The sequence below is a fragment of the Bufo bufo genome, chromosome 1 (assembly GCF_905171765.1).
Source record: "Bufo bufo chromosome 1, aBufBuf1.1, whole genome shotgun sequence".
In the NCBI taxonomy this organism is placed as follows: Eukaryota; Metazoa; Chordata; class Amphibia; order Anura; family Bufonidae; genus Bufo; species Bufo bufo.
This window is the reverse complement of record NC_053389.1, coordinates 31,231,512-31,248,404: the sequence shown is the minus strand read 5'-3', so window position 1 is coordinate 31,248,404 and position 16,893 is coordinate 31,231,512.

The window sequence follows — 16,893 nt, the reverse complement described above, 5'->3', positions numbered from 1 at the left end:
CCTTGTGGTGCATGCGGTCCGCCCCGGCATCCTCCATTGTACGCATTTTTTGCTGGGGATTGCCGTTATCTGTGGACCGCATGCTGAGGAATTGCTCCCCCGGTTATAGACACGCTACAGTGTCTGGGTTTGGAGCATTTCCACCTGTTTAGGCCACTTTTTTCAGTGAGTTTTTGTCTTTATGTGTATGGAATGTGCCACTTTATTTTGTTGGTAACATTCTTTTGCACCTGGTAGCTTCTTTGTCACATGGTCTGTTGTGGGTGCGGCTCACAGCTTTATCCTACCTCACAGTGCATTGGTGATACCACTATGGAGGCATGTGAGAGCCTGGCTGTGAGTTAATTTCTAGCTCTGTTCAGACCCTGTTCACACACCACGGGCAGTTTAGTGGTAGGACCCCATGCGTGCTGAGACACCGTGACGTGGTGCATGAGGGGCTCTGATATGTTCCTGACTGGAAGATATTGGCAAAGTTCTCAGCTTTTAATATTGGCTTGAGGAATTAGCTAGTATTGTCAGTTGCGTATCATTTTGGTGCATTTCTTTCTGGCTCAGAGTCACGTACTGAAAGAGCTTCTGGGAAACAACGGGAGAGAGCATCTGCTTTAATATTTTTGGGCCCTGGTTTGTATGTTAAGCGGAAATGAAAGCGAGTGAAAGACAATGCCCAACGAGCTTGGCGAGAATTTAATCTCTTGGCACCTTCGATATACTCAAGGTTTTTGTGGTCGGTGTAAACCGTAATGGGATGTTCCGCACCCTCCAGCCAATGTCTCCATTCTTGAAAGGCCAACTTAACTCCCAGAAGCTCTCTATTGCCGATGTCATAATTGCACTCGGACGGGGAGAGCTTCTGAGAGATAAAGGCACAAGGATGAAGCCTCTCAGGATCCCCAATACTGGGAGAGAACCGCCCCACACCAACCTCAGAGGCGTCAACCTCGAGGACAAAAGGTTGAGAAGTGTCTGGATGAATGAGAATTGGAGCTGAGAAAAATGCTTGCTTCAGCGTCTCAAAGGCTTCACTGGCCTCTCTTGTCCACTTAGAAGGGTTCATTCCCTTCTTAGTGAGGTTCGTGAGAGGCACTACTACCACAGAAAAGTTCCTAATAAATTTGCGGTACAAATTGGCGAAACCTAAGAAACGCTGTAATCCCTTCAGGTCTCTAGGCTGTGGCCAGTCCAGTACAGCTGAAAGTTTGGTGGGGTCCATCACCAATCCTCTTTCAGAGACAATATACCCTAGAAAGGGCAGTTCTCTCACTTCAAACAGACATTTCTCGAGTTTGGCGTATAATTGATTCTCCCTCAGCTTCTGGAAAACCTGACACACATGATCCCAATGAGTCTGCGGGTCCGATGAGTAGATTAGTATATCATCTAAATAGACAACCACAAATCTACCCAAGAAATGCCGAAGGACATCATTGATGAATTCCTGGAAGACCGCAGGGGCATTACAGAAACCGAAAGGCATCTCGAGATACTCGTAATGCCCATCCGTGGTATTAAATGCGGTCTTCCATTCATCACCCTTTCTGATGCGTACCAAATTGTATGCACCCCTCAAATCGAGTTTGGTGAAGACCCGGGCCCCCGCCACCTGGGAGAACAAGTCATCAATAAGTGGAAGGGGGTACCGATTCTTCACCGTAATTCAATTGAGGGCGCGAAAATCGATACAGGGTCTCAATCCGCCATCTTTCTTCCCCACGAAGAAGAATCCCGCTCCTGCGGGAGAAGTGTACGGTTTGATGAAACCCTTATCGAGGTTTTCTTTTATATAATCTCGCTGGGCCTGGATCTCAGGCCCAGTGAGATTATACAGATGTCCTCTGGGTGGCATGGTACCCGGCAACAAATCAATGGGGCAATCATATGGCCTATGAGGAGGTAACACATCAGCCCCCTGTGGGCTGAACACGTCCTGGAAGTGGTGATAGTGCTTAGGTAGTGCACTTAGCACTTCCGTGGAGGCAAGTGACAACACCGGACAAATGCACCTAGTGAAGCAATCAGAACTCCACCTTCAAATTTGTCCGGTGCGCTAGTCCACTACTGGATTATGAAGTCTCAGCCAGGGGAGACCCAAAATCACAGGAATGGATGGCATGTCCAGGGTTAACAGGCTTAAGACCTCCCAGTGACCAGCCCCCACCGTTACCTGCAACCCAGGTGTCATCCACAGGGGAGAACCATCCACAGCGGTGACGGAAAAATGGCTGCTTCCGGCTTGAAGACCGGAATCTGTAGCTGTCGAACCAGAGAAGAGTCGATAAAATTCGAAAAGAGTCGAAGAGTCGAAAATAGGATGATCCTTCCCTTGCCACTTAATGGAAATGGTTAAGAGAAGATAACTTCTTTTAAGAGGAGGCAGCAGAGTACCTAGTGGGTTCTCCTCAATTTCCACTAGGCTTTGTCGTTTCCCGGCAGGAGTAGTGGGCATTTCTTTAGCCAGTGACCAACTCCTCCACAATACAGACAAAGACCCTCGGTTAGGCGACGAGCCCTCTCAGTAGGGGTAGGACGAGAGGACCCCAATTCCATAGGTTCCTCAGCCGGTTTACAGGGTCTTAGAGATGCTTGCTGGATTGCCACATCTAGTGATGGGGGGTTTGGTAGAGACAATAGCAGATCTCTGACAGGATCAGACAGACCCAACCGGAACCGGTGCTGAAGAGCGGCATCCCCCCAGCTGGTAAAAGTGGCCCAGCGACAGAATTCGGCAGCAAATTCTTCTGCTGGGCGTCGTCCTTGTTGGAGGTGTTCTAGCTGGTTCTCAGCCGTACGGGTGCGATCGGGTCATCATACAATATACTCATAACATTAAAAAAATCTTCTACTGAGCTGAGTGCTGGATCTCTCGGAGGTTAAAGCCCCAATGTTGCGGGTCCTTCCTTAATAGTGACATCACTATGCCGATCTTCCGCTTCGTATTACCCGAAGCTGTTGGGTGCAGCTCAAAATATAAGTGGCAGGAATCTCAGAAATTGAGAAACTCCTGCCTATTTCCTGAAAAAACCTCAGGTAGAGGTATCTTGGGTTCCACTGTGCGTTCTGCTGGAGTCGGGTCAGCCAATCCCTGAACTCCCTGGAGGAGGAGTTTAAGCTCGTCCCCGACTGTTGCCAGTTGTGCATGGATCTTGTTGAAATTCACAGCTGAAATGTTCGTCTTCTGCTGGACCAGGAGATTGGCCGCTCCGGTCAACTCCACTAGTTGCTGCTGGATACCATCCATGATAACTGGTGATTGGGGCCCACTGTTCTGTAATGGTGCAGAACCCCAAGCAACCAGACAGATGTTTTAAACGACAGTGGATTTATTGAGTCAACGATAATTCAGTCAAAAGCCAGTGATCATACACAGGTAATCAAGCTGAATAAGAACCTCTTGCAGGGAGAGACCAGGGAAGCAGTTCGTGACCAGGCCAAAGTTCATACACGTTATATCATTCCGAGAAGCGTGGTACCGAGGGATGAGACGTCAGAGAATATCCAGGGTCTGATCCGAGGTCATACACGAGATAGATTGTTCAGCCAAGATAAAGTATCCAGAGGGAAGTCACTAGAGAATGGTCAAGGAAAGCAGAAGTCATACACAGGTAAGCTGGAGAGAGTAACGATCACCAACATACACACGGATTGTCAGAACAACAGTGGGCACTGACCAGCCAGGGAGATCACCTTTTAAGTACCTGCTAGCCAATCACAGAGTGCCAGGTATTGATTCCTCATAGGTCAGATGATGATCCTAATCCCTAACACTTGTGCAGCCTATCCCCTAATCTACTTTGAATTTGTGCACAGGTGCTTTTCCTGCCAGCGGCCGGCGTAGCACATAAGAGGTGCGTACAGATGTAGCAGGGTTAGCACTCAAGCTCTTAACTCAAATTTCATAACTCATCGCGTTATCCTGAGACAAAAGCCATTGAAAAGCAGTTGAAGGTGTTTGCGTAACGCATTTAGTTTAGATAACACGTTAACTCTACTACATCCGTACGCTCGGCCGCGTATCCTTTTGTGAACCACCTCTCGAGAGTGCGCCCGGACGCTTGATTGGCCTAGCACGGATACGGGACCGTGCTGGCACGGACGCCGGAATGGAACCCGCAGGCGATACCGGAGACAGGACCGGCCGCGGCGTGTTGCGACCAGCCCGGCCAATCTGCCTCCGGGACCCCGGTGGTCTTCCCCTCCGGCACCCATGCGGATGCACCACTGCATCCGTCCGCAAAGGAATCGGAGCTGCAGGCTCCGCAGACGCATGTGTGACCTGTCCCGCTACTCCAATGGGACCCCCCAAGGTCGAGGCAGGGGACCCAAAGGCCCGCTGAGATGGAGTGCCAGCAGACCCACTAAGCATCCCCCCCCCCCCGACCTCTCCCCACAGACCGAACCCCACGAGGACCCCTAGAGGCCCCAGTGGACCGCGGAACAGGAGAGTGTCTCACACATACACATAGACTTTTTTTTTCCTTTTTTGCTTTATTAAAAAAAATTACAAAACCTAGAAATGTTTTATCTTGAAATCTTTTGTAACAGTTACAAAAAAAAATATAAGAAATAGGAAAGGAAAAATATAATTTTTTTTCTAAACTTTTTAAATGGGATGTCTGTCATCTAATGGCACAAAAGAATGGTCTTAAGGTATCCTGTGAAAAATAATATCAAATACATGTAGGTTGTCTGACAAAATAATTAGTTATTTGCAGTTAGGTAGGCCTAGTGCAAAAACTGAAAAATTGGCCTGGTAAGGAAGGGAGTAAACACTCCAGTAATGAAGTGGTTTACATGACTCTGCAGGCCTTGACGTAGTCTACACAGCAAAGCTAGTGAGCTGCAGCAAACAGAACAAACATGCCATGCTCTGTATGTGCTCCAAATAAAATGTGTGAAAACAAAAAAAAATTATAAAATAAGAAAAATAAATGGAATTACTTCAATGAAACAAAGCTACTGTATAATGTCACAGCAGCCTGGGCTTATGATGTCAGTTCTACAGTACTTACATGACTAAAACTTGTTGTGATATCACAGCAGTTAACCATCTGAAATCAACGATGATGTCACAGAAGCTGAAAGCAGCTTACCTGAATCTACTAGTTGTGATTTCACATCAGCTCGCCTGACTGATACCCAATTTACTTGACTGAAAGCTACTCGATTGTCACCTGACTAAAACACATTTGTGATGTCACAGCCAGTTACCTGACACTCACTTGTGATGTCACATGAACTTACCTGGCTGACAACCACTTGTGATGTCACAGCAGCTTATCTAAGAGCTTATCTTGTTTGGCTGTTAACCCTTGCTTTGTTAGTGGAAAAAAATGGGTTAAAATGGAAAATTAGGCAAAAAAATGAAATTCTCAAATTTCATCCCCATTTGCCAATAACTCTTGTGCAACACCTAAAGGGTTAACGAAGTTTGTAAAATCAGTTTTGAATACCTTGAGGGGTGTAGTTTATAGAATGGGGTCATTTTTGGGCGGTTTCTATTATGTAAGCCTCGCAAAGTGACTTCAGACCTGTAGTGGTCCCTAAAAATTGGGTTTTTGTAAATTTCTGAAAAATTTCAAGATTTGCTTCTAAACTTCTAAGCCTTGTAACATCCCCAAAAAAATAAAATATCATTCCCAAAATGCTACAAACATGAAGTAGACATATGGGGAATGTAAAGTCATCACAATTTTTGGGGGTATTACTATGTATTACAGAAGTAGAGAAACTGAAACTTTGAAATTTGCAAATTTTTCAAAATTTTTGGTAAATATGGTATTTTTTTATGTAAAAAAATTAACTTTTTTGACCCAATTTTAGCAGTGTCATGAAGTACAATATGTGACGAAAAAACAATCTCAGAACGGCCTGGGTAAGTCAAAGCGTTTTAAAGTTATCAGCACTTAAAGTGGCACTGGTCAGATTTGCAAAAAATCGCCAAGTCCTTAAGGTGAAATAGGGCTGAGTCCTTAAGGGGTTAAGAAATGAAGGTCAGTCAGTCAGCCGAAAAATTGGGAAAACTTTGAAAGTAAGGGCTATTTGACCATGAAGGAGAGTGATGGGGTGCTGCGCCAGATGACCTGGCCTCCACAGTCACCGGACCTGAACCCAATCGAGATGGTTTGGTGTGAGCTGGACCGCAGAGTGAAGGCAAAAGGGCCAACAAGTGCTAAGCATCTCTGGGAACTCCTTCAAGACTGTTGGAAGACCATTTCAGGGGACTACCTCTTGAAGCTCATCAAGAGAATGCCAAGAGTGTGCAAAGCAGTAATCAAAGCAAAAGGTGGCTACTTTGAAGAACCTAGAATATGACATATTTTCTGTTGTTTCACACTTGTTTGTTATGTATATAATTCCACATGTGTTAATTCATAGTTTTGATGCCTTCATAGTCATGAAAATAAAGAAAACTCTTTGAATTAGAAGGTGTGTCCAAACTTTTGGTCTGTACTGTATGTGCAAGTGAAAGTTAGGAAAAGGTAGGTACTGGATGTTGGAAAAGTGGGGTACCAAAGATGTCTGGGCAAGTAACTCTGCAGACACAAGCCTAGACTGGAAGGAGAAGTCTTCCTGGCAGTATGGGAGAAAACAGGACAAGTGAATAAGTGCAGAGTGTCTGTGACTGTCCACTATATGGTCATGGTATAGTGGTAATTTGGGCCTCGTATAGTGGTATTATTAGTAATATTGGTCTTTTTGTAAGTGACTGTGAATAGAGTACATAGTATATGATTGTATTGCTGATACAATATTTTAGCATTTGGAGCCCCAATTTTAATTTTTCCCAGGGCAACACTTTGTTTAAAATGGCCCTGGATGTCATAGCAGCTCTTCTGACTAAAATCCATTTGTGATGTCATATGGGTCAGCTAAAACCTACTACTGATGTCACAGCAGCTTACCTGACTGAAACCAAACTGCAATGTAATGTGGCTCTCAAGACTCACAGTTACAGCATCACAGAGGCATACTTGACTGAATTACATTTATAATGTCACATCAGCTCACCTGATTCACCGTTGTCATGTCACAGTAGTTTACCTGACTGAAACCCACCTGTCATGTCACAGCTAACTCAACTGAGATGTCACATCAGCTCGCCAGACTCAAACACAGTTACAACATCACAGAGGCCTACTTGACTGAATCACAGTTATAATGTAACAGGAGCTTAACTGACTGAATCACAGTTATAATGTAACAAGAGCTTACCTGACTGAATCACAGTTATAATGTAACAAGAGCTTACCAGACTGAATCACAGTTATAATGTAACAAGAGCTTACCTGACTGAATCACAGTTATAATGTAACAGGAGCTTACCAGACTGAATAACAGTTATAATGTAACAAGAGCTTACCTGACTGAATCACAGTTATAATGTAACAAGAGCTTACCAGACTGAATCACAGTTATAATGTAACAAGAGCTTACCAGACTGAATCACAGTTATAATGTAACAAGAGCTTACCTGACTGAATCACAGTTATAATGTAACAGGAGCTTACCTGACTGAATCACAGTTATAATATAACAACAGCTTACCAGACTGAATCACAGTTATAATGTTACAACAGCTTACCAGACTGAATCACAGTTATAATGTAACAAGAGCTTACCTGACTGAATCACAGTTATAATGTAACAGGAGCTTACCAGACTGAATCACAGTGATAATGTCAAAGCAGCTTACCTGACTGAATCAAAGTTGTGATGTCACAGTAGATAACCAGATTTTTAACATAGTTGCGATGTCATAGCAGCTCATCTGACTGAAACCTACTTGTAATGTCACAGCAGAGAGGCTGAGTTCACACTTCAGTTATTTGTTTTGGTTAACAATAACTGATGGAAATAACTGACCAAATAACTGAAGTGTGAACTTGGCCTTAGGCTACTTTCATGCTAGCATTAATATTTTCCAGTATTAAGATCCGTCATAGGGTCTCAATACCGGAAAAAAACGCTTCCGTTTTGTCCACATTCATTGTCAATGGGGAAAAAACAGAACTGAACAGAACGGAACGCCCCAAAATGCATTCAGTTCCATTCTCATACCGGAGAGCAAACCCTAACGTGCTGCGGTTTGCTTTCTATCCTGGGATGCGGAGCAAGACAATGCAAGTCAATGGGAACAGATCCGTTTTCTCTGACACAATAAAAAACGGATCCGTCCCACATTGACTTTCAATGGAGTTCATGACGGATCCGTTCTTGCTATGTTAAAGATAATACAACCAGATCCATTCATAACGGATGCAGACGGTTGTATTATCAGTAATGGAAGCTTTTTTGCTGAACCCTGCCGGATCTAGGAAAAACGCTAGTGTGAAAGTATCCTTACCTGACTGTGCTAACCTGTTTCTGTAACTCCCATTCATTGTATGGGAAATACAAAAATATCATAGCGCAGCGGCTTACCTGACGCCCAATTTTGAGGTCACATCAGTTACCGGACTGAAATCCACTAGTATTGTCACAGTAGCTAACCTGACAGAAACACGCTTGACACGAGTTACTCGACTTAGAGGGGTTCACCGGGCTTTTAATTTTGATGACCTATCCTCAGGATAGCTCAACAATATCAGATCGGCAAGGGTCTGACAACCCTGCCGATAAGCGGTATGAAGAGAAGGCACGCGCCATCTCCTGTCTCACTTCCTGCTTGCCATAGACATAGCAGCAGCGAGCAGGAAGAGAGACAGGAGATGGCACTTGCATCCTCTTCATACCGCTTATCGGCGGTGGTGTCGGACCCCCTTCGATCTGAAAGTGTTGACCTAGCCTGAGGATAGGTCATCAATATTAAAAGCCTGGAAAACCCCCTTTAAAATTTCTTTATGTTATCACAGCCGAGTAACAGTCAGTTGTCAGGGCTTCTGTGATGTCACCATAGCGTACCTGACTGAAACACATTAGTGACAACCTAGAACCTCGATCAGACTCCGGCTCTAAATCTAAACTAATAGACTCTAGAACCCAAACTAATGCAGACCCAGGACACCCAAAATTAATATAGACCGCAGAACAGACTCCAAATCAATATAGCCCCAAGACTAGACTACAGAGTAATTTAGATCACAAAATGAATACAAACCACAGACCAAACTTCAATATTATTGCAGACCCCAGAATATAGACCCCAGGTCAAACCCCAAAATTAATATGCACCCCAATCACACCTAAAAAGCCCAGATGAAAGCACAAAATATAGACCTCAGATAAGACCCCAAATAAAAAAAATAAAAACTCATACCACAAAATTAATACAGACCCCAGTCCCTGGTCCCAAGAGCAGATGAAGACTGGGGAGTGCTAAACAGTAAGTAACATCATCTATGCTCACCGCTCCCTGGGCCCCCTGTACTAACGAGTGCCCCCATGACTAATGGAGGTGCTCATTGGTTACAAAGGTAACCAGAACATTGCTGCAATAGTTATTTTTGCTCAATAAAATTGCATCTTTTCTCACCTGTGGCAAGGTGGCCCCCTAGGCAGTTGACCAACTTTACTTACTCCTCATCCAAGCCCAGACTCCTACTCTGCAGCTCGATGGCTTCTCTTGGCAGAGTACAGGTAAATATTGCAGAACATTTTTTCTGTTGATTCAGTAGAATCACTGATGATTAAGACAGGGGATTTAGAGTTGAGAGATGTGTTGACTTTGAGGGAGGTGATTGCTACAGGAACGTGTGGGAGTCACAGATATTTAGCCTGAAGTGTGAAAAGTAATTAATAGTGTTGGGCACCTGAGCACAATGGAAGTCAATGGGAGAAACCGAGCATTAAACCAGGCACCCCCTGCTCTGAAGAGGGGAGGGTGTCTGGTTCATAGGAAAAGGTCAGAAATTGATGGAAACACCACTGAAATGGTTCAGGAACAGCATGGGGAGGATGTCTAGATGCATCTTGGACTCCTAGGTCGCTGCTGGGAACCATGTTGTCCGAGTAGTACGCCACTTTTATAGACTGACAATAATACGCACCAAACCGAAGATAAAATCAATTTTAGAGGAAAAATTGTTAGGAAACATTCTTTCCTGTATATAAAGTGGAAGTGCTGCCAAAACTTACAAGGAAGAGGCACTCCGATACAACCTGTATATCACATAAAGGAGGGTCTCATTCACATTGTGGTACAATTGTTCAGGTAGTGGGACTCCTACACTCATAAAGTCTATGCACTAAGGGAAAGGGCTGCCAAAAATTACAAGGAACCGGCGCTCCAATACACCCTTTATTACACATAAAGGAGGGCATCATACACAGCCTTGAAAAATTATGATTGATGGCCTGCTGGTGACCCTCTAAAACATTAGGGGTGAGGGCCTGCTGCTGAGCTGACCATCTAAAAAGTTTTGAGGGCAAGGGCCTGCTGCCGACCTGACCATCTAAAAAGGTTTGTGGGCGAGGGCCTGCTGCCGAGCTAACCATCTAAAATATTATGGGCAAAGGCCTGCTGCTGAGCTGACCATCTAAAAAAAATTGTGGGTGAGGGCCTGCTGCCGAGCTGACCATCTAAAACATTATGGGCAAGGGCCTGCTGCCAAGCTGACCATGTAAAAAAATTTGTGGGCGAGGGCCTGCTGCCGAGCTGACTATCTAAAAAAAATTGTGGGCGAGGGCCTTCTGCCGAGCTGACCATCTAAAAATTTAGGGGTGAGGGTCTGCTGCTGAGCTGACCCTCTAAAACATTATGGTTGAGGGTCTGCTGGTGACCCTCAAAAACATTATGGGTGAGGGCCCGCTGCTGAGCTGACCCTCTATAAAATTAGAAGCGAGGGCAGCCTAATAAGCATGTTGATATCATGGAGGAGGAGGACGAGAAAACAGAGTTTGAACCATTTACCCTTTTTAGTGGTGGAAGGGGTGCATGGGAATACAGTGTATTCAATACACCATAAAAGCCACATTTAGAGTGCCTTTATGTTCAGCCGCTTTCCTCTGGTATTTAGTAGAGAAGTCCGGGGCAATCCAGGCCTTGTTCATTTTTATAAGAATCAACCGGTCAGCATTTTCAGTTGACAGGCGGATGAGCTAATCAGTTATTATGCCACCAGCAACACTAAATACGCTGTGACAAAACGCTGGCAGCGGGGCAGGCCAGCACCTCCAAGGCGTAGAGCGCCAGTTTGTGCCACGTGTCCATCTTGGACACCCAATGGTTGTAAGGCACAGAGGGATCACTGAGGACGCTGAGGCAGTCTGCTAAATACTCCTTCACCATCTTCCAAAATGTTTCCCTCGTGACACTAAGCCGCGCATCAGGTTGAGGGTGCTGGCAGGGTGTCACAAAACTGTCCCAGGCCTTGGAGAGTGTTGCCCTGCTTCTGAAGCTGCTGTGTGTTCCCCTCCCCTCCTCGGTTGGCCTAGGATCTACGTACTCTCCAGCCAGCGTTGTCAGCTGGAAATTTTTGGAGCAATTTTTCCACAAGGACCTTCTGGTATTGCATCATTTTGCTCGCCCTCTCCACCACAGGAATGAGAGATGAGAAGTTCTCTGTAGCGGGGGGCCAGAAAGGTGAACAACCAGTAATCGGTGTTTGCCAAAATGCGTACAACGCGAGTGTCACGGGAAAGGCAGCCTAACATAAAGTCAGCCATGTTTGCCAGAGTCCCAACAGACAAGAATTTGCTGTCCTCATGAGGAGGATGACTCTCAATTTCCTCCTCCTCTTCTACTCATCCACGTTGAACAAATGGAATAGAACTTCCATGGCTACTACCCTCTGTAGTGGAGGCAACCGTCTCCTGATCCTCCTCATCATCATCATCCAATTCGCGCTGAGAAGACGAACTGAGGGTGGTCTGGCTATCACCCTGTGTACTTTCTTCCCCCATTTCCAACTCTTCCACATGCAAAGCGTCCACCTTAATTGTGAGCAGCGAGCGTTTGAGTAGAAACAGAAGTGGGATGGTTACGCTGATAATAGCGTTATCGGCGCTTACCATCTGTGTTAATTCCTCAAAGTTGCGTAAAACCTCACAGAGGTCAGACATACATGCCCACGCCTCGCTTGTGAAGAGTGGAAGCTGATTGGAAAGGCGACGACCATGTTGCAGCTGGTATTCCACTACTGCCCTCTGCTGCTCACAAAGCCTGGCCAACATGTGGAACGTCGAGTTCCAGTGCGTGCTCATGTCGCACAACAGCCGGTAATCTGGCAATTGCAAGCGCTGCTGTAGCGTTGCCAGAACGGTGGAAGCTGTCGATGACTTGCGGAAATGGGCACACACGTGGTGCACCTTCACCAGTAGCTCAGGCAAATTGGGGTAGGTTTTGAGAAACCGCTGAACCACTAGGTTGAACACATGGGCTAGGCATAGTATGTGAGTGAGCTTGCCGAACTCCAAAGCCGCCACCAAGTTACGGCCATTATTAGACACAACCATGCCTGGTTATAGGTTGAGTGGCGAGAGCCACAGCTCAGTCTGGTCCCTTATCCCCTGCCACAGCTCTGCGGCGGTGTGCTGTTTGTCACATAAGCAGATCAGTTTAAGCAGTTTAAGTTGCCGCTTCCCCACTGCAGTGCTACACTGCTTCCAGCTACTGACTGATGGCTGACTGGTGCTGCAAGATGATAGGTCAGAGGTGGAAGTGGAGGAGGAGGCGGAGGAGGCGAAGGGGGGGTTGTAGCCACTAATGTAGGTGGCGGCAAAAATCCTGATGGAAGTAGAACCCACAATCCTTGGCGTCTGTAGCACCTGTGTCACCCCAGGGTATGACTCGCTCCTGGCCTCCACAACATTCACCCAGTGTGCCGTCAGGGAAATGTTGCATTCCTGGCCACACGCACTTGTCCATGTGTCAGTGGTTAAGTGGACCTACCCAGTAACTGCGTTGGTCAGGGCACAGTTGATGTTACAGGACACATGCTGGTGTAAGGCGGGCATGGCACACCTTGAAAAATAGTGGCGGCTGGGGACTGCATAACGAGGGACGGCCGCCGACATCAGGCTGCGGAAGCCCTCAGTGTCCACAAGCCTAAATGGCAACATTTCCAGGGCCAGCAATTTGGAAAGGTGCGCATTTAGTGCTATGGTCTGTGGGTGGGTGGCTGGGTATTTGTGCTTTTATTCAAAGGCCTAGGGCAGGGTTGGCCAACCCGCGGCTCGCGAGCCGCATGCGGCTCCTCGGACGTTCACTTGCGGCTCTCAGAGGAGCGTGGTCTCCTCTACATATGCAGCTCGCAGGGGAGCGGGGCTCAGCGGGCCAGGGATGTCGCAGGTTTTCAAAATATTAGCAGCACAGGGGAGAAGGAAGAAGAAAGCAGTCCCCTCCCTCCCCCTGTGCTGCTGCCGCTGCCACCAATGACAATGCAGAGGGGAAGAGGAGGGGAGGGGCTGTTTCCACTGCCACCAATGATGTTAACTCACTCATTTATTCAAATACAGGAGGCGGGTTCTGGCTGCAGAATCATATAGCCCTCACCTGAGGGGTTAAGTTCCGGGGAACGCAGCATAGAGGCCAGGTGTCGGCTATGTGATTCTGCCAGCACCCGCCTCCTGTATCTGTATTAAAGTACTGATCTGGGGGTCTTATCTGACATGGGGGTAGTATGAGCTCAGATAAGACCCCCAAATCCTCATCAGACCCACAAAATAAGCCTCCCAGTGCTCACATAAGACACTAAAAATCAGACACCCCATGCTCACATCTCCCCTATGTCAAATCACCCCTGAGCATCTGAGCATGGGGTGTCATCTGAGCATGGGGCGTCATCTGAGCATGGGGCGGTCATCTGATAATAAGGCGGTCATCTGAGCATGGGGCATCATCTGAGCATGGGGTGTCATCTGAGCATGGGGCGTCATCTGATAATAAGGCGGTCATCTGAGCATGGGGTGTCATCTGAGCATTGGGCGTCATCTGAGCATGGGGTGTCATCTGAGCATGGGGCGTCATCTAAGCATGGGGCGTCATCTAAGCATGGGGTGTCATCTGATAATAAGGCGGTCATCTGAGCATGGGGTGTCATCTGAGCATGGGGCGTCATCTGATAATAAGGCGGTCATCTGAGCATGGGGCGTCATCTAAGCATGAGGCGTCATCTAAGCATGGGGCGTCATCTGATAATAAGGCGGTCATCTGAGCATGGGGCGGTCATCTGAGCATAGGGCGGTCATCTGAGCATGGGGCATCATCTGATAATAAGGCGGTCATCAGAGCATGGGCGGTCATCTGAGCATGGGCGGTCATCTGCGCATAGGGCGTCATTTGAATATAAGGTGGTCATCTGAGCATGGGCGGTCATCTGCGCATAGGGCATCATCTGAATATAAGGTGGTCATTTGAGCATAGGGCGGTCATCTGATAACAAGGCAGTCATCTGATAATAAGGCGGTCATCTGAGCATAAGGCGGTCATCTGTGCATAAGGATGTCACCTGTGCATAAGGGTGTCATCTGTGCATAAGGGTGTCATCTGTGCATGGGGTGTCATCTGAGCATGGGCGGTCATCTGTGCATGGGGTGTCATCTGAGAATGGGCGGTCATCTGAGCATAAGGCGGTCATCTGAGCATTAGGCGTCATCTGAGCATAGGGCAGTGCTCTGAGCATGGGCAGTCATCTGAGCACGAGGGTGTCATCTGTGCATGGGGCAGTCATCTGTGCATGGGGCAGTTATCTGTGCATGGGCAGTCATCTGAGAAATCTTGAAACACATTGTGAAAAACAAAGATTGCCAGAATTTTCACTAAAGCTGTCTACACTACAGGTAGGAAAGGTGGTTTAAATGCACTTTTAAATGTTTGATAACTCAATGCAGTAATACTGTCGTGTGCACGCATATTTGTGTAAACGGATAGCTTGTGGCTCTTGGCAGTCATACGATTTTTTTTTCTGGCTCTGTGTCTGTAAGGTTGGCCACCCCTGGCCTAGGGTATAGATATCTGTACGCTGCGCTGGGACACAGAAGTGAATGTGATCGCTGATGGTGCATGCGAAGGTCCAGGTGCAAAGCGGGAGGCATCAGGGCCTGCATCTTGGACAGGGGATTGGCCAGCATATAACACAGGGGAAGAGGAGGCAGTGGTGTGATCCGCAGACACTGGTTGTGGACCCAGACGTTCGGCCCACCTATTACGGTGCTTTGATGCCATGTGGTGGATCATGCTGGTGGTGGTGAGGTTGGTAGTGTTCACGCCCCTGCTCATTTTGGTACGGCACAGGTTGCAAATTACAATTCTTTTATCGTCCGCACTTTCCTCAAAAAAGCGCCAGACTGCGGAACACCTACCCCTTGGCAAGGGAGATTGCCGCAAGGGGGTGCTCCGGGGAACAGTTGCGGGCCTGTTTGGTGGTGTGGCCCGCCTTCTCCCTTTTGCCACCCCACTGCCTCTTTCAGCCTGTTGCGGTGCTGCGGATCCCTCCCCCTCTGTACTGCTGTCATCGCTCGGCTTGCCACGTTCCCAGGTTGGGTCAGTGACTTCATCGTCCAGAACCTCCTCTTCCACTTCCTCACTCTGCTCATCCTCCTGACTTGTTGACCTAACAACAACCTCAGTTATTGACAACTGTGTCTCATCCTCATCATGAACCTCTTGAGACACTAATTGCGGTTGTCTTATTGGCAACTGTGTCTTATCATCATCATCCACCTCGTGAAACACTCATTGCCGCTCCCCACCGTCATCTTCTTCTGACTGTGGATGCTCAAGAGTTCGGTAATCAGGGCACAAGATTTCCTCATGTCCCTCTACAAGCGGGCTTGGCGAGAGACCCAAATTAAGGAATGGCGATGAAAACAGCTCCTCGGAATATCCGAGTGTGGGATCACTTGTTTGCCAAGACTCTCCATGGTGGGTGGAAGGAGGATCAGGGTGAGGATTCTGTTGACCAGACTCTTGGCTACTGAGACTAGACTTTGTGGAAGACAGGGTGGTGCTAAACCGACTGGAAGCATTATCTGCTGCAATCCAACCGACCACCTGGTGGCACTGGTCTGACTTTGAGAGTGGTGTCCTGCGCCGCCCTGCAAACTGGGACATGAAGCTAGGTATCGTGGATGAGTGTGTTTCTTGTGCTCTGGCAGCAGGCACAGTTTCACCGCGTCCAGGGCCACAGCCTCTGCGTGCACCATCAGCAGCACGGCCACTTCCCCGTCCCTTACTGCTCACCTTGCGCATATTAAATGGTATATATGCTTGCAAGTATGTCACACGTTACAGTAGCACAGGTTTTGTAAGTGTATGCGCAAATAAAGTACACACAGATGTCACAGATATTTTTAGGATGCGCACACGTTAAACAGGATGTATAGCGCAAGTAATGTCGCTGTCACCACCGGCTAATAAAAAATTACACTGAATTAATGTCACTGATATTTAGGATGGGCAAACGTTATACAGGAGGTATAGCGCAAGTAATGTAACTGTCCGCAGCGGACACATTCTAAAGGAAAAATACACTGGATGTCACAGATATTTTTAGGCTGCGCACACATTGAAAAATAGTGGCGGCTGGGGACTGCGTAACGAGGGACGGCCGCCAACATCAGAGATGTAGCGCAGATAATGTCGCTGTCACCAGTGGCAAAAAAAATTACACTGAATGTCACTGATATTTCGGATGCGCTAACGTTATACTGGAGATGTAGCGCAGGTAATGTAACTGTCTGCAGTGGACACCGTCTACAGAAAAAGTACACTGGATGTCACAGATATTTTTAGGCTGCGCACACGTCACACAGGAGATGTAGCGCAGATAATGTAACTGTCCGCAGCGGACACCGTCTACGGAAAAAGTACACTGGATGTCACTGATATTTTACGGCTGCGCAGACGTTAGACAGAAGATGTAGCGCAGATAATGTCGCTGTCTGCAGCGGCCAAACAATTCCAAGCTATTTAGCGCAGGTTGCGCTAAAATTTTATATTGCTGCCAGATA